This window comes from Chlorocebus sabaeus, unplaced genomic scaffold (assembly GCF_047675955.1).
Source record: "Chlorocebus sabaeus isolate Y175 unplaced genomic scaffold, mChlSab1.0.hap1 unalloc_scaffold_415, whole genome shotgun sequence".
NCBI classification, from domain to species: domain Eukaryota; kingdom Metazoa; phylum Chordata; class Mammalia; order Primates; family Cercopithecidae; genus Chlorocebus; species Chlorocebus sabaeus.
Window position 1 is genome coordinate 61273 of NW_027327721.1, and position 24759 is coordinate 86031.

The window sequence follows — 24759 nt, forward strand, 5'->3', positions numbered from 1 at the left end:
TCTTCCCGGCGAGACCACTCAGAGCCTGCTCAGTGTCTGAGACTGGGAAGCACCAACGATCCAGAAAGGCACAATCCCGTTCTCCTCGTGCTGCTTTCTGGGTTCCAAGTTGTCTAACGAGTGCTGCATAAACCCCGGGCTGGGGAGCCAGCCAGGGCCCAGCAGCACCCAGCTCATGCGCTCCACTCACCCCACAGAGGACCACGGAGGCCCCAGCACGCTCTGTCCGCGGGGCAAGACACCAGGAACAGCCACAGTTCAGGGTTCTGCCACCCACTCCGCTGCCGTAATTACCTGCTGGGATCTGAATTCTCATTGGTTGGAAAGGTGATCCTATAGCTCCGCTGCCTTAATTACCTGCTGGGATCTGAAATTGCATTGGTTGGAAAGGGGATCTCACTGCTCAAGCACTCCCTGCTGTCTCCTTGCAAACAACATAAAAAATCCAAAACCCCTCGTAAAGAACGTTTACTATAACCTCAAAACAAGACCCATCACGAGACCAAGGAAGATACACACGCACATCTGACAGCTGGTGGGTGTCAGTGACCGACGCCACGGCTTCCGTGTGGCGTGTGAAGCAGGAGGCCCGTCACGGTGACTCAGGTTGGGGTCTGAATAGGGGTCTTCCAAGCAACTAGGCAACCAGGACGCACACACCAAAACCCAAGTCCCCGCACTCATATACCTGGCAGAAATGCTGCGTGGCCATCGACACCGGTTGTGAACCAAGACCGATCTGTGTCCTGTGGCCCTCACAACGTCCGTACATGCCTGGGCCCAGCACAGGCCCGCACGGCACCCTGCTCACCTCCAGTGGGGCTCTCTCCTGCCAAGGGGGATGGCCCTGAAGTCTGTTGAGATTTCCAAAGCTCTACAAAGTCGCCCTTCCTCCTGCTTGTTCAGAAGGCCTAAAGCCCTGAAGACACCAGTGAGAATTGACCTAGCCTCTTAAGGCAGCTCAAACACCTAAACACAGGAACGCTGGACCACTCTGCCCTCGAGAGCAGCCAATAACACACACTGGGCTAAGCAGAAGGCACAGATGTCACATCCAGAGCCAGTGGCGCTCAGGATTGCATTCCAGGAACCGCCCATGTGGGTCCCTCCAAGGCTTCCAAGTCCCACTTGATTGTTTTCATCGTATCTCTATAACATCAGAGACATTATATCTCACGGTCTCTATGAGATTGTCTCTACTTTTATGAGCACATATGCTCTCTGACTTACCACGGAATGAAACTGTTCCAATAAACCCAGCGTAAGCTGAAAATATCCTAAATAGAAAGTGCATTTGACATAATAGTTTCAACTTACAATGGGTTCATCCAGAGGCAGCCCATCTTGGGCCAAACAATGCACTGAGTGTGACTAGTTCACATCATCACAAGGTTGAAAAAAAACACAAATGTAACCTTTGGGAGCCAGGGACCATCTGTATTACGGCTCCTGTCTTCAGAGACAACAAAAACCTCCTCTTAGACAAGAATCACAATTTATAATCCTCAAAATGTTAAACTTAGTTTAACAATCTACAGGTTCAAAGCCAAAGTAGGCCCACAAGGCCGTTTGTGCCATTCACTAAGACACACGACTCTGTAATAACCCTCACCACAGCCCCTCAGGATGGGTCCCAGAGGCGGCTGAGGCTTGTGGCTACGGACACTAACGAAACCAAAATCAGAGTACGCAGGTGCAGTCAAGTCATATGACTTCTCCACTAGCATATGCACAAATGTTCATCAGCAAATCTCATCTTTGCTTTACCTCCCTCCCATGACCTAAAAAGAAGTCCACCACACACACACACACACACACACACCTCACTTCAAAAACATAATTAGTACTTGCATTCAATTCTGGGCATTCGGAATAGACCTAATGGGTGATTAAATCTCTCCTCCAACCCATTGCTTAGTCTTCTTAGAGGATGAAGGATTTTGCATAACACAAGTCAACATATAAAAGATCTGGTATAGAAACAGACTTTCAAGTGGTCCTCATTATAGTGATTCAACTAATATACAAAGGACCCAACACACAGCACAGTGTACATTAGAAGAATGATTAATTTGTTCCCCTAAAAATCCTAATATCTACATAGAAAAAATACCCAATACACATTTTATCATTCTTTACCAGTATAGTCATACAAAGGAGTATCACAAAAGCAAAAGAACACATTTGGTTTGACTCACAGTTCTAAGTTTAATATAAAATTGCTAAAACCACCAAGACAAACATGACTATGAAATATTTAACGATCCTAACCTAAATTCAAGTCACCATTCAACCACCAATACCTCTGCTCTCCTTATGGGAACTTTCCAAAAGTAAATTCTGGAATTAACAGGACAAAATTTTCTGGTGATAGAAATTAGGAAGAAATTGGTTGAAGGCCATTCCTTGGCTGTCAAACTTTTTCTCAATAATATTTTGTAAAATAAAAGTGTCAAACAGATCTTTACATTAACTTACAATCTATCAAGCAATACTGGAGCAAGCTTTAAATATTACCCACATTCTGTCAGGGCTGACTAACATTAAATCAGTATCAGTCTCATGTCTTGCAGCATCCACAGCTCATCTTCTTAAAACCACTTAAGATTTCATAATTAACTCAATTAAACAATGTAAGTCATCTCCTTGATCTTTGACATGAAGGGGTAATTTTCCCCCAAAATAGTACCTCTTTCCTTGACACGATTTAATCTGTGGTTAGAGTATTTAACAGGATTTCTTTCTTTCTTAGAAAATAAAACATACACCTTTCCAATATAGAAAAACTCTAACTGATAATGCTATAGCTTAACCAGGTCAAAAGCATTTTTTTTTTAAGTTAAAAAAAAAGAACCTAACTGCATCTTTGGACCTTATGTGAGGTAGTGTCCAGGGTCACTGGGACCCCTGCTTGGCCAGTGTAGCTGGGTACCAATTAAAGACAGAAACCCAAGCATTCACTCAAAGCCCCTTCCCAGCTGTTCATCCTAGTGGAAGAAGCCATGGGTACAAACGAATGCAGCATTCTACGGAGGGCTTTGGGGAATGGCTGCTTGAGAACATCAAAGTGGCTCACGTCCCCCGAATATAAAGCCAGTGACTGCTCTCAGCTCCCATCCACAGTAGCCAAGGTCTGGAATCACCTGAGTGCCCGTCAACAGTGGATGAAGGGAATGTGGCCCGAACATACACAGGAGCAATACTCCACCACACAGCAGAGAGCCCTGTCATCCGCGGCAGCATGGATGGAGTTAGAGGACATTACGTTAAGCAAACGAGCCAAGCAAGGAAACGGCGCATGTTCTCACTCATAAGCAGGAGCTGAGAACAGATCTCGTGGAGGCCAAGAGTAGGTGGTCAACAGGGCCCAGCAGAGCCCACTCATAAGCAGGATGGGCAGAGGCTGGTAACGGGCACAAACACACAGCCTAATGGGAACACGAGACCTACTATTGATATATCAGCAGGGGGGTGGCAGTGGGTCATCTACTGTGTATTTCAAAACAGCTAGGAGAGAATAACTTAACATAACCAGCACAAGGAAAAGAAAATATTTAAAGTGAAAGACATCCCAAGTACACAGATTTCATCAATATAGGGGTGAATCAAGGTATCACATGCACTCTGAAAATATGTATTTTTCAGATACAAAATAAAATATTATGTATCAACAGAGACAAAAACCAATGACAGAATCATTGGCAAAGCACGTGCAGGAGAAGAATGGGAAGCCTGACATGGTGTGGCTGTGTGTCCCCACCCAAATCTCATGCTGAACTCTAACCCTCTGTTGGAGGTGAGCCCTGGTGGGAGGTGATTGACTCATGGGGGTGGTTTCTAATGCTTTAGGACAATCCCCCAAGTGCTGTCCTCATGATAGTTCTGAGATCTGGTTGTTAGGAGGTGCATGGCACCTTCCCCTTCACTCTCTCTCCCCTTCCAGCCATGTGAAGACATGCCGGCCTCCCCTTCACCTTCCACTCTGATTGTAAGTTTCCCCAGATGTAGAAGCCTGTACAACCCACAGAACTGTATGCCGATTAAACCTTTTTTTCCTTATTACCCAGCCTCAGGTAGTTCTTTATAGCAGTGGAAGAACAGTACAGTCCTCAGGACCAGCAATGTTTTCCTTCTACCCAGCGGCCAACAAGGTCCCACACCCTAGCTGGTTTTCCAAAGCTTTGCCAGAATGCTGAAGCCGTTTTGGGGATACTAACTCTCCCCATCTCTGGCAAACCAGATGGGGCATCCTATTTGCCTCTTACCACCTTTCTCAGAGAAACCCCACCTCTGAAACAGCCTCCACCAGGGGCCTCCTTCAGCAGCAGCAAAGCTGAGTGTTCCTTGTACTTCCCTTCTTCTGAACAAGTAAACATCTTAAGTTTGTTTTTCCATCTTCCCAGCTCATTGAAAAAAATATCTCGTGCTTTCTATTTTCCTCACACACACACATGGAAGAGAAGTGCCGTGAGGGCAGGAGCTCTTGTTTTCCCGGATCTGAGCCTGGACCTCAAACGCTAGCCGAATACTAACACGATATCCAGAGGCAGAAATGCAAATATCCACATGACTTCAAATACCCTAAGGATCTAACAGGCCGAGTGGCCCATGTAACTATGGTGTGCTGGGCCATTCAACTGGTGTCCAAATCCCTGTCCAAGTGAGCTCTTTAATTTCGAGACTTTTCAGACAGCTGTTTTGTTGTTGTTGTTGTTGTTCTGTTTTGTTTTTATTAAAGGGATATGTTACAGTTATAATCAAGAATATCCCAGGCCGAGTGTGGTGGCTCGAGCCTGTAATCCCAGCACTTTGGGAGGCCAAGGTGAGCGAATCACCTGAGGTCAGGAGTTCAAGACCAGCCTGGCCAACATGTTGAAACCCCATCTCTAATAATACAAAAATGAACCAGCCATGGTGGCAGGCACTTATAATCCCAGTTACTCAGGAGGCTGAGGCAGGAGAATGGCGTGAACCAAGAGGTGAGGCTGCAGTGAGCCAAGATCGTGCCACTGCATTCCAGCCTGGGCAACACAGCAAGACTGTCTCAAAAAAATAAAAATAAACCAATACTCCCAGTTAGTTCTTCACCAATGTCAGATACATCAGTTTCAAGAAAAATATGAAAGCATGTTTTTAAATTTCAGTGTTGAATTTAACCATATCTTTTAAGAAGATATGAAGATAGAAGTTCCCTAAGGGTCAGGGGAGAAAAAAGCAGTTAAGAAAATTTTAAAACCACAGGAGAAAAGCAAATATGGGTTAAGACCTCAAGGCAAAACTTTTTCTTTGCACTTTGATTTCAAAAGAACAGAGATGCCCAAATTATGAACTCCCATCTGCATTTTATATTCCTCTGTGTCCTTTGAAAGGCTGGAGATGGGATCCCGGGTTCCAAAGTGCCTGGCCATGGCTCACATCAGGCGGCATCTTTCACAGCCGTTTACTCCCCTCACTGTGCCTAGAGGGCTCTGTGGCCCAATTTACAAAAAAAAAGGTCCTAATTTACTCACATTCATCACTTTGAGCAGTCTCAAGAAATGAGACAAATATTGACACTCCACAGAAGCAAGTACTCTCTTCCAAAAAGTCAAGTGCCAGGTTCCCATGAGCCAGGCAGCTTGCTTACAGAAAGCACTGGCTGACTTGCTGGTTTAATGTTAAATGCATTTAAAATGTTAAGTGATCAAACCCCCCTCCTAGTGGGTGTACGCGTTGAGCTGGCTGCAGTAGTGATGCAGACCACGTTCTTTCCTTTGGTTTTGCTTCAAGCAGAGCACCCCACACCCAGGAAGAGGGCAAAGGACAGCATCGAGGTCTAGGACAGATCTAAGGAGAGCTGCAGGCTGACTGCCTCATCTGCAAATAGTCTCTCATTTCAGAGAAAATCACTGAACAGAGTTCATAACACGTGAATTTTTAAAATTTGTATTTCTAATTTCATCCCATTAGAACTTTTGAACCTCCACCTCCCACCTAGAGAACGTCAGCTCAAGCCGATCACAGCGCATTGCGATTTTCTATAAATAATGCGCACGCCTGCATCTGAGCGGAGATGTGAATGTCTGGAATGTGCCTGCCAGGCCCAGGAGGAATTGCAGCAAGTGTGGGGACACAAGCCGCTAAGGAATCTGATTTGGAGGGAACTGGAGGCAACTAAAACTAGGTCCACTGGTTTTTCTTGGTAAGGTTTGACCAGGCAAACTGTTATCACTGTTGCTAATTTATGGTAATTGGGATGGGGACTTAACAGTAAGTAATTAGAGCAACTACAGAATTTGCTACTCAATTACAATGGCACAGATTCCTGAGAATGGAAGAACTGTTGCCCAGGAATAGAGTTCAAGAGGTCCTCCCCATGCTCTGAGGAACATGGCATTTCCACGCACCCCTGCTTTGGTCCCTGGCCACCACCATCCTGATCTCGGCCATCTGATGGCATCAGTCCCCAAAGCTGGAAACACCTGAAACCTCTTGTCACCCTCCCATCTGTCCTGCCTTCCTCCAGTCCGGGATATTCAGGGATGCCCACATACAGGACCAGGAAACCAGGGTTATCCCAAACCAGTGCCTGCATTCAAAGTCCTCCATGGCAGCACAATCACCAATGGCCAATACTCCCAGAACCTTCCACCTCAAAACGGGAGCACATCTGGATTCAAGCTGACAATGCTGCCTTCTCTTTGCATTGTACACATGGAGGCATGTCAGGTTCCACCTAAAGGTATCAGGTTCCACGCTGGTCAGAAGCCCAAACCTAGTCACTCTGCATGATCTCAATTCACCATCCACAGAGAAGCCTGCAGTTTTCCTCTGGTGCACGGTGTGGATGGTGGATGGTAGATGCATTTCCCCTGAAGACTCGGAGACAGGAGCCTGGCCAAGGAGGCCAGTCACCCCATCCCCTGCAAGGCCCGGATGTGACCCTCTGCTGTCTGCACACCGTACCCAAGTCTAGCAGTGCTGGCTCTGTGGTGGGATCCATCTGGGTCTGCAGAGGACCTGGGGCACAGGAACCATGCAGCCTGGCTGCAGCCAGAGGCCTAAGGGATTCCCACGAGGCTCTCCAGCCTAGGTGCCCTCACCACAGGCAGAGCCATGCAAGAGAGTTGCCTGCTGAACTGGAAACGCCCCAATCTGCTCAGCCAACACAGAAAGACAACAGCCACCTACACCTGCTGAGCCCCAAAACGTGGCCACTGGGCCTGAAGGGTTGAATCTGGAATTTAATCTGTGAAGTTCTTTTCAAATGTGTTTAGCTATGTAATCAAATCTTTATTCTAATTAAATTTAAAGAAGCCCCTGGCTATGGGCTCCCTTGTTGGGCCTCACAGCTCCAGGGAGTAAGAACGGGAGAGAGAGGCCCAGAGCCTCTCTGCATTCTCCATGTTAATTCAACAAGTCATCATAAGGAAAGGCACTCCAGCAGGAGAGGTGTACACGGGAAGAACTGGGTTGGCCCTGACAAGCATGACCCCCATGGCATCACAGCTCCCTCAGGCAACAGGCAAAAGACAATGATGCCCACCTGGACAGGCCACCGGATGTGATGATGCACCCCCAAGCCCTAGTCCCACAGCAGCCAGAGATCACCTGCTGCTCGCCCCAGGTAAAACACAAGCCCTGGTCCCACAGCAGCCAGAGACCACCCGCTGCTCATCCCGGGTGAAACAGGCAGAGCTACCCGAGCCCTCTAAAGTAGGAAGAATTAAGGAGGCGACTCCCACGACACACGTGATACTCCTTGGAGACGGACACAGGCTTCGCTGTGAAAGTGCAGAGGACGGTGCAGTCCCTAGGCGGGCTGCTTCTTCCAACGATCGGGAAGAAACCAGATCCATTTCCTTGTAGGAGAATCATTTGTACCGTGATTAGACAGAAGACAGAAGGTGGCTAATGTTATCAAATCATCAAGCACCTCACGGCTGCTTCTCCAAGGAAGGCCTGGATACTTGCAGCCACCCGCGTAGGGGCCGCAGTGTTTACAATGGAGATACGGGTGACTGAGGTCTGGCTTCCTCAGAGAAGCTAAATTTGAACTTTCACCACTGAGGAATCAGTCATTTACAGTCACTCACCCTCAATGCAGAAGAGGGCTCAAGACACTGCACCAGACTTCAACACTCAGGGTTAGGGTCAGGGTCAAATTCACAAGTTTTACAAAATGTATTTCCTTGGGATGCCAGAAGAGATGCAGCTTCACACCCCCCCACCTCCATGGTTTGCTTAGCCCCTTCACCAGTGGATCTCACCAACAGATGACACATCCACACCTCATCCATGGCAGCACAGAAAACCACTTGGAAGACAGCCACTCCCACCAAGCTTCCTGACTTTGGTGTTTAAAATCTGCATCATTTAAAATCTGCATCTCATACGTGAGATTACACTTCTCCGAACAGACATTGCGACTGTCATTTCATCCAAAAGGGCTTTAGGAAATGACACGCGGTCCAGACACCAGAGGTCGCCGGCCGCCTTACTCTAGCCTAATTCCTTTGTGCCTGTATGGAGGCTTCACAGATACAGCCCATTAATGACCGTATGAGAAGCTCAGGGTATAGACGAACTCAGTGCTGAATTTTTCCATTTATCACCCTTTTGTTTTGTCCAGAAGACAGGTGAGAAAGGCGGGAGCAGATCATCTCCTCGAGTATAATGACTCTAGCCACTTCTCTTCACCCCAGGTCACCACTCAGTCAACACGCTTTTGAGAAACCAAAGCAATTCTGTTCCCTTCACTCTGGGTTCCAAGCACTAAATTCCTCCATTTTATCAATTAGGTTATCAAGCAGCCGTTTGTAATCTGGACTGCAATCTGATACGAAATTTAAAGCTAATATAAGTTGTGGTAATAGCTCCTATTTACATTATAGATAAGGCATGAATGAAAACTTTAATCTGTTCATAGGACCAACTTTGTCAACAAACCAATTATTCAAGCAATGATTGTCTTCAGTTAGATGCAAATTACTTTGCTCATAAAAGATTTTCCAGTAGGAATTTTTAAATCCATGGTCTGTCTTTTCTGAGCCTGTCTCTGCACCTTCCCCTGAGCGCACAGCAGGACTTCTCAGGGCATCCCATCAGCAGGCCCACTGAAGAGAATAAGCCCGCAGCCCCCAGCCCAGGAATCAAGTCTGAGCCCCAGCAACCCCTCATCCAGCCGAGGCTTCCTCACCAGCACAGCACCCAGGGATCTTCCAGGTTTAATGCCATGTGTGTGTGGAAAGTAGAATGCTGGAAAGACCACAGTGGACATTCTACAAATGCAAATTCCCTCCTGGAACAGCCCAGCAACCTTCTGTACCTTCCCCAAAGTACCCATGCCAGACAGGCTTAGAGTCTAATGGGGTGCCTAGGAATCAGCATTTAACACGATTCTGATGAATAAGAGAGTTTGAGAGGTCGGTCAGCAAGAGGCTGCCGTGGCCTCCACTCATTTGCAGGCTCTGAAGAGACACAGATTCAGGTAACAGGCCAGACAGGACAGGACAAGGATGGGGAAGTGGAGGGCAAATTCCGTGAACCACCAACCACCCCGCCATCCCCACTGAGACTCCGTGATTTAAAGAGAGGCAAAGCCAGGGAGAAAAGATGCCCGCACCACATGAGGGACTGAGATTTCACCTAAAGCACGCAGCATGTGGCTAAGGGCCAAGGTTGGGCAAGCCAGGAGCACAGAACGGGGTTCACAGGCCCAGAGGTGCCTCCCACACCCACACCCCGTGCAGATCTCCCAAGCACTGCCTGTGTCTCCTGCCTGGTTTATTTCCTCCCCCACTTCTACTGTGTTGGTTTCTCAGCCACCACCCACCACCACACAACCCTCTCTACAAGCTGGGTGGACTGAAAAGAGTGGGGGCGGGTAAGATCTGGGCTCTGGGGCCAACGTCCTGCCTGAGACATTAGTTCCAACCCACCTAGCTGTGATGTGAGCCCCCGAGATTTCTCAAATGTGAGATGGGAAGGTAACTGAACCCACTCACCAGGACGGCTGTGCAGACTGAGATTACATATAGCCACACCTCGGCATCCACCACACGTGGGACCCCAGTCGTGTTGCCCCTGATGGGAATCCCTCTATCTATGCCCCTTCTGCTACCAGAGCCAACTGCCAGCAGTAGCTGTGGAGGGTGTATCCTCTATTCCCACTCCACTCACCTCCCATCGCTCCACGCAGTGACCTGCCATGCAGCGGCCACCAGCAAACCCGGCCCCACTGGATAACCGACCACCAGCCTCCCCTCACTTTGGGGCGTCTTCCACTTGCAGTTCCGAAGCAGACTGAGAAACCGCCCTCAAGGGCAGTCACCTGTACCTTATTGCACGTAATGACCTGCCACGCAGGACCACCAGCAAACCCAGCTGCACCAACCAGGCTCCTGTGGATAACCAAACCCCCACCCCCCACCTTGGAGCGTCTTCCACTTGCGGTTCTGAAGGGGGCTGAGAAACCTCTCAAGGGCACTCACCTGTTTCTTATTGCACGTAATGGCCTGCCAAGCAGGGCCACCAGCAAACACGATCCACCGTCCAGGTTCTGGTGGGTAACTGCCCCCCACCCCGCTTCCTCCTGGGGTGTCTGGGAGGCTCAGAAACTGCCCTCCAAGGGCACTTATCTGTTCCTTATTGCACTAATACCTCATTTACAGAAACCCACTTTGACTTCCAGCACTGCAGGTGTGACAATTTAGGAATCCTGCTTGCAAGCTCCAAGAGCTTGAGGTCACGTCCACCTCACCAGCATCCCAGAGACCCAGCACTGTCCCACTGTGTTTAAAATTCCAAAATACTCCTTCAAAATGCTACTGGCATTTGGTTTGCGCATAAAATGCTAAAAGCCTTCAAGTGAAACAAATATCTTCAACAGTTTGATATAACGACATGTGAGTTACACATCTGCCAAATTGTAAAGCCTCATGCATTTATAACATTTTATTTATGGTCAAATGGTTCATTAATATAAATTACAAGAATCTCCAAGAAACGGTTTTTTCTTTTGGCATTAGATGACCAAAGGAAAACTGGGTTCTGGCTGGCTTTCAGGCCTGTAGAAGCAGACATATCTGCTGACACAATCAAGCTCCTTCCCACTGATGTGGCCTCATCCCAGGCCCCTCACCCGGATGCCCGCAGGCCCCTGGAGGAGCAAGCAGACCTGCCTACATTTCTCAAATGCACAGCTGTTGCTCACACTGCAGATGGAGCTCAAGGCATGAGCAGGCCACCACGCTAAAAATACCACGCAGCATCCACGCAGGTGACAGTGGTTTTCACTCCATCCCAAAGCCCCATGTATGAGTTTAAAGCCATGACTACTAAATAGGTTTTTAGACCCTCAAGACATACTTTACTTTTATGCAACAAAGTTAAAAGACTATCACTCAGGTATAGGCTCTGAAACTGAAGAATAATTATTTGGAAACAGAGCCTCTGCCAGATCAGGATAAGCACTTGGGACAACACCCCGTGACCTCGGTCCACACAAACCCATCCAGACCAGAGGCCTCCCGCACTGTAATTTCTGTGGATTTCTGTAAACGAAGTATTACTGCAATAAGGAACAGATGAGTGCCCTTGGAGGGCAGTTTCTGAGCCTCCCAACCACACGGCCACATTAAGGCTGAAGCCGTGCCACCTCCAGAAACACTGTCCCTCGCTGAGGTGTGCCTGGCTTCTCCCTTTTTCCAGAACTTAACAAAACCTGAAAGGACAGGTCTGTGTAGAAAAAAACAAGCTACTTGCGATTCCTCTTCCCAGTTCAGGCTGTAGGAAGCTCATTTCAGCCCTCACTGTGTTCTGACTGTGGCTTAGTTCCCATAAGAAATAAAGTCAGAATTCCAGTCCCTGTCTCCTGGGCAGTGTCGCAGGCATACATACCTTCAGTTACATGAGGAAAGGAGTGGCGAACCCCCTTCCTTCAGTGAAACTGCACAGTTCCCAGAACGCTGATGCCATCCCCTTCACACCACTGTGAACACCTGGAGAGAGCACATTTCAATGCGTGCACCTTTGTGGGCTAGTTTTCTATTTCTCCACTAAATCACCCCAAATTTAGCACCCTAAACACTGACTTATTTTCTCACATTTCTGGAAGCTGGAGTCCAAAACAGTTCCCACCATCTAACGTCGAGGTGTCGGCAGGGCTGGCTCTGGGTAAGCGACAGTCTCCTTGCCCCCCACAGCCTCTAGAGGCTTCTGCATCCCCTGGTCCATATGGCACCTACTGTCTTCAGGACTCACAGCGGCCCTGACGGCCCCCCAACAGGAAGACGCAGAATGTCAGGAGCCCAGGCTCTAGTGCTAGGGCCAAACCTCCCCACCCTCCCAGTTCCTCAGACACGCCTGTGTGAGCTAATATAGATTCCACTTTAACTAGTGTCACCTGTGTAAGGGGTAAGTGCCCAGCTGTGAACTGGTTAACCTCGCCCACACAAACCCCGAGAATAAACTCACAGGCCACGGACCACTCCACAAGCAATAAGTGACCACCTGCTCAGGGACCTCCATGCCCCAGCAGAGCCCTCCGGTACCTCCTTGTGAGCTCAGACTGGCGGCAGGGGTCTGCAGCGCCAGAGGGACCTGGATAAAAAAGACAGCTCCCATGTCGGGAGGCACCCGCCCGCGGTTGGGTTCCCTGTACTTTAATAGCCCAGGTGGACAAGCCGCACCGCATGCAACCCCATCACCAGAATAACGGCTGCACGTGGCGAGTGCACGGGTGGCCACCACTCAGCCCAGCTGTCTGCGATAAGCACATCACCACCGTGACGCCCAATCAGACTCAACTGCTGGAACAGTCCCAGCATCGGCCCCCAAGAACTTTCTGGATCAAAATTCAGACTAGTGATTGCAATCAGGGCCACATGTGGCTGAATGTTTTTACAGGAGGACACCACAGCTGGACTGACGTCACAGCTGGATCTGGCTGGACTGAGAGCATTTCCCACTGTACATTCTTACAACACCATTTTATTTGTGCTCTATTAAACTTCTATGGCTTTTTTTCTGCTTATCTACTTTATGGGAGTGTTTCTTGTTCTTATGACTGCGGTGATACTTCAAGCTACAACTATCAATGTGTAAATTAGTTTTGAAGTCGCCTTATCATTAAACATTTCACAAGCAAGCAGTCAGAGGCAGCTAACCCGGAGGCCTCTTTTCTTCTCTGAGCCAAACCTGCCTTGGACTCAAAGAAAACGGCACATGGAGAGGGGCTGGATCTCCAGCTCCCATTCCTAGGAAGCCTCCTGGGGAGCAGATATGGAGGGAGAAGCCCTGGTTATGGCACTGTGGTACTAAAGAAAAGTCTATTTGGGTAATGTAAGCACCAGACTTAAGAGATTAAGCAAACCATGAAAAGAAACCACTAACCACAGCTTCTCCAAAACAGAACTAAACTCTCTTTAGTTTGAATTGGAAAAGCAGAAATGATGATCAGTATACAAAAAAAAAAAAAAAAGGAAATGACACAGTATCTGAACACAGGAGAATAATCAAGGGCCACTGTCTCTTCCTGTGTCAGTGGGAGCCTCGCATCTAAGCTGGATTTAGAAGGTTGCTACTTTGGACTGAAAGGTATCCCCAACCCTAGTTTGTAAGCAAGTGGAGCAGAATGCTTCAATTATTTCAAGGTTTAGCGGTAAAGGTCTGCAACTCTCACAACCATTTTAATTGGTGTGAATTTTAAAGTGACTCAATCTGTTGGCTGGAGTATCTAACGGCTTAACCACGGGGTCACGTTGGAAAATTTTTCCAATTGCTTTTGTTTTTCCTACTGAAGATGCATTTGAACGTTCTTGTAGTTTGCAGTTGGCTGGTTCTGATGTTTGGTCCTGAGCAGGCCCAAGTATCCGTAGAGGAAGAATCTGAAACCTCAAGCCACTCGAGTGCTGTCTGGGCAGACGGAGACCCCAACCCGAGGGCCACTGACGGACTCAGCATGGGCGCAGGGCCGCCCGACGCAACGGGCCACGTATTTGCCGGTTACAAAGCAACATAAGCACACACCCCCAGGTGTGCACACACGCTCTGTACACATCTGTCCCTATCAACACCAGCACACACCCCGAGGTGTGCACACACGCTCTGTACACGCTCACATCTGTCCATGCCAACAACAGCATACACCCCGAGGTGTGTACACACGCTCTGTACACATCTGTCCCTACCAATGCCAGCACACATCCCCAAGGTGTGCACACACATTCCATACGTGCTCACATCTGTCCCTGCCAACGCCAGCATACACCGCCAAGGTATGCACACACGCTCTGTACAACCTCACATCCCTCCCTGCCAATATGAGCACACATTCCCAGGGGTGCACACAGGCTCTGCACATACTCATGTCCGTCCCTGCAGCCTGAGTCAAACAGTCACAGAGAGGCAGAGGAGGAGGAGGAAGGATTCGATGGGCACTAAGGTCCTGGGCCGGTTCCCCTCCCTACCTCGGGAGAGACCCCTCATGTGATCCTGCCATCACTCACCCTTCCGCCTCCATCCTCCATCCTCCCACAGGGATCAGGAGGATGCCCACTGCACAGAGCTGTGATGAGCATGAACGAAAGATGGCAGGAGCTCACGCCAAGGTGCTGAGCACGGGGCCTACGGAGTGCTTCTTTCTGCTGTGGCTGACATCATCAAACAAGAGACTGACACAGCTTCTGCAGAGAATGTCACTTGCTGAGAAACTGAAACGTGTGACCTAGGAGCCTGTGAAGGTCTAAGAACAAACCAACAAACCAAACGGTTTTGTTTGTTTTTCAAACACCATAGCCTGTTTTTTCTTTTTTTTTCATGCTCTACCTTGGGTATCATTTAGTTTAATTTCAAAGTAAGTCCAATAATTACACAAAATCACAGGACTGAGCATGGAGCATTGTTTCACTTCATGTCCTCCAGCCTTTAGGACACATTAAGGAAAGACACGATTCTAGGATTCCCATTAGAAAGGCTGCCCTGAGGCACCTGCTGGGGCAGCCAAATTGCAGCTGTTGATGCTGCCCCCAAGCTGCTTGGATGAAGCAGAAGATTCCAGAGGTCTCCTCTCTTCTACCCCTTGTCCAGGAGAGAAGGTGGGGGGAGAAAGGTGAGAGAAGATAGGAAGAAGGAGAGGGGAAGGAGGGAGAGAGGAGGGGAGAGGGAAGGAGAGAGGAGGGGGGAGGGAGGGATAGGGAGAGGGAGGGAGGAGGGGCATGTTCCATCCACCAAGGCAGCTACACTGCAGAGAGAATGGAGGGTACGTTGCCTCTCAGGACAGTAAGTTCGAGCTGTTTATAATTGTTAGCGTAAACAGTGACCAGCTTAGGACAGGGCTGTCATTGGAGTTGACGTTTTATTTTCATAGTTGATATTGGGGACCTGGACCTAAAGCACCGTGCCTTGCCCTTTTGCCAGATGGGCCTATGCTTCTCTATACTTGAGTCTATTTGACTAAATACCCGACATTGACTAGGAATTATGACGTGTAGGATACCCCTTACCACAGTAACGTCAAACTCATATTCTAAATGCAATTTGTTCAGGGACTGGCTTCTAACTCTGGGTGGGAATGTTAAGCTCAGTACAGTTCAATTCAGTAAGCATTTATCAAGAAACTCCTAGACCAAGAGCTGTGTTAGACACTGGGTATGGGGTGATGGGGATACGAAGATGTGGAATTAGAACTCGAGAAGCTCAAATGCTTCCATTTAATTCCCTAATGCAATTACTAAGCTTCAACCTGATGGCTGTAATGTCTAAATTCACTTTTTCTTTATTCCAGTTCTACATAACAAAGCATAAATAATCACAGAGGAATGATTCTGTGTTGGACTATTCAGTGGACAGAGAAGAGCATTCTGACCGGCGTGAGACACTGTCTCCGTTCCCAGGGAACCCGTGAGGTGGCTGCACAGAGCACACGCGTGAAGATTCAGGAACACGAGCGTCAGGTGATAGGAGGGGCACGGAGGCAGTACCAGAAAGATGCCTGCCGAGAGGCCGCTGCAGCCAGGGTGGCCGGGAAGGTCACGGGAGTGGGCACAGGCATCTCCTTCCAGCCGCACCTGGTTTTCATGAGGACGCGTGCACGGAAGGGGATGACACCGAAATGCTGTGGCGCTGAGGGGAGGAGGGGAGGGACACAGGGCCAACGGCTGACCCCCACCCCTTCCGTCCCTGCCCCTATGAACGCTGCCAAAATCAGCCCCAACGGGGAGAAATGAGGCGGGTGAAAGAGGTGGACAGACTTGGCTTCCATGGAATTCACAGATTCCAGTCATTAAAAATCCCTTCTGAGTTTTCATCTGGAAAACTTTGCCAATGTACTTAGGGACAAGAGGCGGAAGACGAAGCCAACACAATTGGGCTCAAACTGCCACCCTTCTCCTTCTCTCTTCATCCACCACCCTCCCTGGGCCCCTGAGTGTGAGAACCAGGAGGTGCACAGCCCAAGGGTGCAGTCCCTAACCAGAGGAGGGAGCCGCACGGCGGGGCCCCCAGCACGTGGATGGCAGGATCTGTGCTATGTCAGTCCCAGGGCCCCAAGCAGAGAAGGCCTGGGGCTCCCAGCTGAAGTTTTGCTGTCTCCTCTCTCACCAAAGTCGAGAAGCACTGAGTGGGACCAAGGCCGCACCTGGCGGCTCCTCGGTGGCTGCCGATGTGGTCCTCAGGCTGCGGGTGAGACCCTCTAGGGAAGCCCAGACAGTGGCGAGAATCACAGCCACGAGTGCTCCAGTTGCCCCAAAACTCAAGCATAGCCTGAGGAAGGCAGCGCCCGCTCAGATCCCCGTGCAGGCTTGTGTGGCACACTGGTGAGGCACACAGCACCAGAACACGGCACTTTAAGTGGCTTTGTGGGGTGTAGGAACACAAAGTGTGGTCTGGAGTGGCTCAGAAGTCACTCCCACCAGCCTGTGGGACCCGGACGGCCCCTTAGGATGTGGCTGGAGTCTCTCCAGGGCGGGCTCCAAAGTCCCAAGGATGAGGTAAGCGTCGGTCTTGCTCTGAGGAAGGCCCCTGACAAGTATCCTGAACATGCAGGTACACAGCTGGCTGACTCATCTGAAGGGATCTGCTGAGCTACGAGCCAGGGACGGCTAGAGAAAACTGCGTGAACCTTTGTGACTACTCACAGGTAGGTAGCTACTGCCTGAGACCCAAAGGTAAAGAATTAACCTGAAACTGCATATTATAAAACTTATTTTTAAATGATGGCGCTTAATTGAAAAGACTCCCAAAGAATACTGCATTAGAAAGTGACAGAGTGAAACCGTGAGGCTGACCACAGGAGTCCCTGGAAATTTCACCAAATGTTGTGTCAAAACTGGGAAACAGAAGAACTGCACCTGATGAAACATTCAATTAATCACTCGAGTCCTCCCCACATACGAAGCTATGTAAAAAGTGTTCCCAGAAGGTAAAGTGAGCAGGAGGGCTGTGAACACACAAAGAGAGAGCCACTTCATCCACGGACCACAACAAGAGAAACGCTAATGAGTGCCGACGACACGCTGGAGTCCAGGGCTCTGGGCGCAGCTGGGACGGGGACATCAGGGTCCCACTGTCCAGATGGGAAACCAGGGTGGAAACACCAGGGAGCCTGTCCCAGGGTGCAGAGCTAGTGAACAGTGGTTCATACTGCGACAATCCCAGCTGCCAGGCTGTGGGGCTCCACGGGACAGAATCCTGTTGACTTCACTCTGGGGTGCGAGAGGCGGCAGCATCCCCCAAAGGCACCTGGAGAAGTGGTGTTACCCTCCATCCCCTGTCCCCGGCATTACCCTCCATGCCCCTGTCCCCGGCGTTACCCTCCATCCCCCTGTCCCTGGTGTTACCCTACGTCCTCTGTCCCCAGTGTTGCTCACCATCCTCCTCACCTCCAGGCCCCTCTCCCTGTCCTCCCTCATTTTCCTGTTCAGCCAGAGCACATCACATGTCTCTTCCCTTTTCAAGAGGCTCAGCTGCACCCAGAGGCATTCCAGCCTATTCGGGATGGGGCACACACTCTGGGGAAATGCCAGCACAGGGCCGGAAGGGCCTGAGACCCTCTCAGTGTCGCCCAGGAAGGATGGAACAGCCCACGGTCAGGCTGATTGTCAGGCAGGGTGAAAACTTCTGTGTCCGAAATGTTCTTTTCTCTGGAACTGTTTGGACCATTCGTGAACGAATCAGTTAAATACCAGCAAGTGCCACTCCCACTTATTCTCTGGCTACAGTTTTCCACCCACCAGCAACCACACTCCTAGGAATTATCCCTAACGCAGAATCAGCGCCTTGTGCCTTTAGGAAAACCTCTTTCTCTCCAGCTTTGTCCTCCTTCCACAAAAGGTGCCTCTGACTGCCTCACTCGCCGTACCAGGATTTCACTTGGCTACGGAGGAAAATCTGCGTGGGGCTCAGAGGTGGGTGGTCCTTGCATGGGCAGCAGGTCTGTGACATCCTCCGAGGAGCCTGGCCCAGGCCTGCCTCACACGCCAGGACTCTGCCTTCTGGCCCTCGGGCCCCCGAAGCTGCTTTCCTTCCTGGTGTCATGCCCCAGACAAGAAGGCCGGACAAGGGCCCAGGGCTGCTGTGGGTCGGGAAAGCCTCCTGACACCTCCCACTCCAGGACCCCCCATCAGCATCCCAGCATCTGGACCTGTGTCACCAGCCGCTCTGCCGTGCAAGAGAATTGGATTTTCAGCTGGGTGTGCTGCTTCCCTAAACAAAGTAGGGTGTTGTTACTGAGGAAAAAGGAAAAAATTGGCATCTTCTTGGCAACCCCGCGACATCCAGCCACCGGTTCTCACCACCCCAGAGATGTCCATCCAGGGCAGATAGTGTCTTCAACCAAGCGCCACTGACCCAGAAGTGCAGTAATTAGTACACTTTCACCAGAATCACCCACTCCTTCACCTTTACACCCAAGAAAAACATGTTTGCCAGGCAAATTAGATGTCTAGGAGGTGTAAGGAAACCCCAAGCCTGCTTTAAGCCTCAGACTTTTGAGACCGTTGAGGGCTGTGCGCACAAGAGCAAGGCTGCACCCGAAAGCTCTGCTCCTACCGGACGTCATGGACAGACCACACGGCTCAGCCACATGGACCCTTCCAGGACTTCACGAGAGGGACCTCCGTGGTACATGCAATGATGTGCACTTCGTTCAGCCTCGAACAGACCACGCCCTCGTTACAGGGTCGGTGGTCCACCTCCTGCCATCAGCCCCCCGCCTCACCGAGGGTCTGTGTCTGCATCTGAAATAACTTTGCTGTTTTACCTGGGTACCAAAATGCGGCATCGCGATGTTTAAAGGTCTTTAAATATCAACACTCCGGGTGCAGTCCTTGTCACTTTAATGCGGTCACTCGATGCAGGCCTCACTCACAACTCTGAGGTAGCTCATACCTTCCCTACCTAACCAAGGAAGAAACGAAGGCGTGGAAGGTGCAGCTCATAAGGAGCAGATTAGGATTCAAACCAGTGAACTTCGTCACATGCTGACCTACCTCTCAGGCTGAGATAACGTTGAAAATTAACCAGGTAGAACAGCGTTCCATAAATTAGCTGGAAATGGTCCTTGTGGATGGGCCTGTGGTTACTCCCTGAAGAACAAGACCATTCGCCCAAAAATCCACCTGTGTCACACTCAAATGTTTACATATACAATTATTTTAAAAATAACCCAATCAAGCATGTTCACAGCCATTTAGAGCCATATAGATTGTCTGCTTCACTGACAATCAACCCAAGACCTCTGTCGGCAAAGGCCACGGTGCCAGGTCCAGAGAAGGCGGGACAGAGACACAAGCAGACACAAGCAGGAACCTCTCCATTCCTGGGAGCCTCGCTCTGATCGGTCCGTGAGGACACGGTACAGACCGCGGGGCACAGGCAGACGGCAGGCCAGGAGAAGGGGCTGCATTGCCGGGAGGCAGTGCTTTGAGCTCTAATGGATGGAACACTGCTAACCAGTGAAGGTGGAGAGAGGGCACCCGTCTGAGAGCATGTAGAGGCAGCAAAGCACAGCCAGCCTCGGGGAACCAGAAGCCACAGGGACATCAGGTTGGGTGCTGCTGTCTGCTGGCCACCAGCTGGGGGACTGTACTGGGCCTGGAGGGACATCCCTGACACTCCCCACCAGATGCCAGGGGCACCCCCAGCCCCAGGTGAGAACCATGGATCCCATGGCGAATGAGGCCAGCCTGTGGGAAGTGGGGCTGGGACAGCTCTGTACAGCTTAATAGGAAAGTTGGGTTCTATTTTGTGGGGTTTTGGTCACGTTGATGGCTAGTCAGGGCTGTCCGTCAGGAAGTGATGTGAGGACAGACTAGAGAAGGGGCTGCCAAGACCAGCGGAGCATTCGCTGTCTGGGTCCAAGGAAAAGGAAATAAAGGCTGGCGATGTGACAGTGGGGGGGAGCACAGAGCAAAGGAACTGGTGGAGACACAGGGGTGGCCCCACACAGGGCTTTGAGCAGCTACCCGGGGGTCGTCCTATTAATTCTCCTCATGGCCCCAAGAGGCGGCTGTGAAGATCCATCTCCTGAGGACAGAACTGCTCCAGAGCCACACAGCGAGGATCCACAGAACCAAGATCCGGGCCAGCTCCAAAGCGGGTGAACTTGTCCCCTCAGCCATGGTCCTAAGACACGGATCAGAGCCCCCTGGACACACAGACACAGGAACTGCAGGAAGGGGAAACGGATGCCCTGGACCAGTGGCGGGACCCAGGGTTTCAGCCCTCCAGGGCCACTGGGACCAGTCACTGCACAGGTGGACACACGATGCTTTAACCCGCGCTGTGGGAAGGAGCCCACACTCTCAGGGTGGAGACCGCAGCTTGATCGGGCCGGCCTCCCTGCTGGGCACAGCCTGAGCTGCCCCAACCTGTACCGAGGTGCCCCAACGTTGGGGTGCTCAGAGCCACTCAGCTGAGATCGTGGTGCTTTCTGTAACCACCCTCGTTTCTTTATGGTATAGATCTGGACTCCATCATTTGCAATGTGTGGGGTTCTAGGAAAAGGCTGGCCAGCCAGGGAAGTGTCCTGGGCTCTGTCCCAGTGATGACGAACTTGGCTGCCCACAAGGGCAGCCTGTTCACCACAGTGACCCCCGGGGACCACGCCTGCACCCACCTTGCTGAAGATAATTCACTTCTCATCCGTGAAAGAATAAAGCTAGACTAACTCAATTTCACACTCACTTCCAACTTTAGCAACTTGTGTTAGGAAATCAAAGACAAGGACTCTGACCATGTCACAAACCCAGGAAGCAAAACCCGAGACTAACGGAATGATGCCACCTTCGCAGTTCCGAGCTCTACTAGTTGTTTTTCTTTTCTGGTCTGTTTTTCTCTTTTGGTTTAAATTGTCTCTGTTTCTCCCTCTCTGTGTCTCTCTCCTGGTTGCTCTGTCTCTCTGTGTCTCTTTTTAAGACTCTGTGTGTCTCTGTTTCTCTCTTCCCCTCATCTTTCTCTATCTTTCTATGTCTCTCTGTGTCTCTGCTTCTCTGACTTTTTCTGTCTCTCTCTCTGTCTCTCTCACTCTCCCTCTCTTTCCCTCTCTCTCTCTGTGTGTTTGTGTGTGTGTGTGTGTGTGTGTGTGTCTCACTCTCTTGGTTTCTCACTCTCACTCTCCATCTCGCAGCTCTCTTTGGTTTCACTATGCAAGCTGACTCTCCCCACCTTATAATACAGTGGGATTAGCAGGAACCGAGTGGACGCCACAGCCCCCGTGGGCCCGGGAAATCGCAGCTTCGTCATAGCTAAGCCCGCCGCGCTCAGTTTTTCCCACCACCTGGAGGATCTACTCTCCGTTCGTCCTTCCCGACCTCAGACTACAGAGAATACCTGGGGGCGAAGGTCGAGGAAGCCGCGCCCGGAGGCTCCCAGCGCAGCCCCAGGAGGAATCCTGCCGGCAACTAGAAGCTGTGCGCGCAGCGGGGCTCTGCGCCAACAACCGCCGGAGCGGCCGGGCCTGCTGCGAACTTCCGCATCCAGGTGGGGTCTCCACGCCCCAATTCCACCCCGCCCCGCCATCGGCGCTCCCCGCAAGTGCAGGGCTTCCCCCCGCCCAGACGTTCGCGCCCACTCAAGGTCTCCCTCACCCGGCCCGGGAGATGCTCCCCGCGTTCTATCCCGCCCCACCCTGGCGCGCCCCCCAAACGATGTGACCCCCGCCCCCCTGTGGTCTCCCCTCCCCCGGACGCTTTCCCTGCCCCCACCTGTGGCACTCCGGGCATCTCTGAAGTCCCCAACCAGAGCCTTCCAGCCCACCCGCGAGTCTCGAGCACCAGAGACGCGGCCCCACCCGCAGGGACCCCGCCTACCTGTGGCGCTATCCCCACGTCTGCGGCCCACCTCACCGCTAGCACGGCCCCCACCTACGACGACCCCGGCGTAGGTGCTCCTGCCCACTCCCGCACCCCGCCCGCACCTGCCCCTTTCCCTGCACCTAGCCACGCCCCCGCTCCCGCAGCCCCTCCCGTGCGCTCGGGCCCCGCCCGTCACCGCCCATTGGCCCTGGGGCGGGGCGGGGCAGCAGTTCCGACTCCCGCGGGCGCGGGCAGGGTCCACATTGCCTACTGCGCACCGGGACTAGCGGCTCCTCTCGACCTCCTCGCCATGGACACTGACGACTCCCAGGCCCCTAAGGGCTCCTTGCGGAAGTTCCTGGAGCACCTCTCCGGGGCCGGCAAGGCAGTCGGAGTGCTGACCAGAGGCGAGGATGCTCAAGGTGCGCACCTCCCTCCCGGCGGCGAGGGAGGGGCGGACGGAGCCGAGGAGAACAAGGCGAAGGGGATTTGGGGGATGGGGCAGAAGAGGGGGGAAGCGACGGGAGGACGCGGGGAAAGGTGGAGGAGCGATGGGAAGAACCAGGGAGAAGAGCGGGGAAGCGATGGGGAGAACTGGGGAGAAGCCCGTGCCCGGCAGCGGCAGGGGTACCTGCGGGGCGGCATGAGCCAGCAAGGCAGCCCCCGGGTCCTTGCCGGGTGGGGCGGAGGAGGAAGGGACATGGCGGTAGGAACCTCCATCCGGAAGATAGTGAGCTTTCCACCCCCTCCGGTTTATGTTTTAAATTGAGCCTGACAGAGGGGGTCGCCTGGAGGACCCTCGGGAGTCGTTCTGCCTCTGAGCTGTAGGACCCGGCCGGGCTTCCCCTCCGAAGCGTGGGTACAGCGCGATCACTTCCTAAGTGGCCCCCCGCCCTTCAACTCCGCCCCACGCCGCCCCCCAGCATGTCGAGGAAGAAACGGCCGGGTCCCCACGCGCCTCCTGTCGCCTCGTGCCCCGCGCGGCGTGGGCGGGGTCCTGGCTGCTGCAATGCCGGACGCGGAAGGAGTGCTCTGGGTTCCCGCCTGGCGTCTCCGAGGCGGTCCGGCAGCCCCTCGCGTTTCCGCTGGGAGATTTTAAAAATGGGTTTCCTGCGCTCGCATGTGCTGTTGCCTTTCGGCTCGTGAGAAAACCGAAAACTAAAATGGGTCCCAGGCCCTCCCCGCAGACCTCCGCGGACGAGAAGGACCAGGAAGCGGGGACTCCGGGACGTCAGCGGCGCCGCGGCGCGGGCTCTGGGTTTCCCCTGCCCTGCAATGTGGAAGCGGCTCTCCAGGAGGGACCCGAGTCTGGGTCCACGACGCGGGCGCGCCAGGAGGACATTTAACATTGAAGAGCCGGAGGTGGTAGAGACTGCGCGCCCCAGGCCCCGGGTGCACGTGAGGGCGCCGGTGCCCGGACGGTGGAGCGCCCCAGGCCGCGCAGCCCCTGGCGGGTAGATCGGCGCTTCCCAGGCGAACGCCACCTGGGAGCCTTAGTGATAGCGCGGGCTGGAGACGCGACGCGCCCGGGGCTGGGTTTTGATTTTTATTTTCCCGGTTCCTCCTGCCGCAGATGCGTGGAAAGGCGCGGATGGCGGATTTCCTCCCGTTTCGGGACCGCGCACTGCACAAGGATGGAGCGGGAATGGGCCCCCGCCCTCGGTCCCGGTGACCTTCCCTTCGCCCTTGAGCGCTCGGGGCGGCACGGGTGCTGCATGTTGGGGCGCTGTCAGCGCCGCCCCGCCCGCCGCGAGCGCCTACGTGATGCCCGGCCCGTCGTCTCCATGAGCCCTGGCCCTGACATCCGTACGCCGCGCGCTCCCCGAGCCAGCAGCGCAGCCTCCCTAGGCCCAGCGCCCCCCTCCCCGCGGGACACCCCGGTGGCAGCGCCAGGCCCCGCCCGGCAGCCCGCCCCCCAGCGCCCGGGGAAGTGCTCTGGCGTTAGCGTTCTAGTTAAAGGACCCCAGCATCAGCGTTCCTCCTGCAGGGTTGGGTTCTCAGAGAAAGAAAAGGTGATGCAGCAGAGGATGGGATTGGAGAAATTAGGAGAGTGAAGTGGAAATAGCCTGGCCAGCGTGACTTAAACCGGCCGGGAGATGTGCGAGTACGAATGGAGCCGCCTTGGGGTCCTAATAGGACCCAGAGTGGCTTCTCAGTCAAAGGCCTTCAAAAGCAGAGGGAGCACCTGGAGTGACCTTACCTGGGCCGCGAAAGACAAGAAACCTTTGGTACGGGAAGAGGAACTGACCTCTGGAAGCCACCAGGGCAGGTGGAAGGTCAGGGTTTCAAGGTGATTTTGGAATTTAAGTGCTGTGGGTCCTGCACAGTGGCTCATGCTTGTCATGCGAGTGCTTTCGGAGGCTGAGGCAGGAGGGTCGCTTGAGCCCAGGAGTTCCAGAGCAGCCTGGACCACATAATGAGACTCTGTGTCTACAAAAAATAAAAAAGAAAGAAAAACACATTAAGATGCTGTATGTATTGGAAA

At 52.2% G+C, this 24759-nt stretch overlaps 1 long non-coding RNA gene across 1 annotated transcript in view; it reads right to left on the reverse strand.

Moving 5' to 3' along the window:
• The window catches only part of LOC119620864 (uncharacterized), an 83640-nt gene extending 61256 nt beyond the window's left edge, over positions 1-22384 (reverse strand). Inside the window, exon 1 of the long non-coding RNA XR_012092423.1 lies at positions 22290-22384. This is a non-coding gene — a long non-coding RNA (uncharacterized lncRNA). The remainder of the gene's footprint in view (positions 1-22289) is intronic.
• Positions 22385-24759: the final 2375 nt, after the last annotated feature.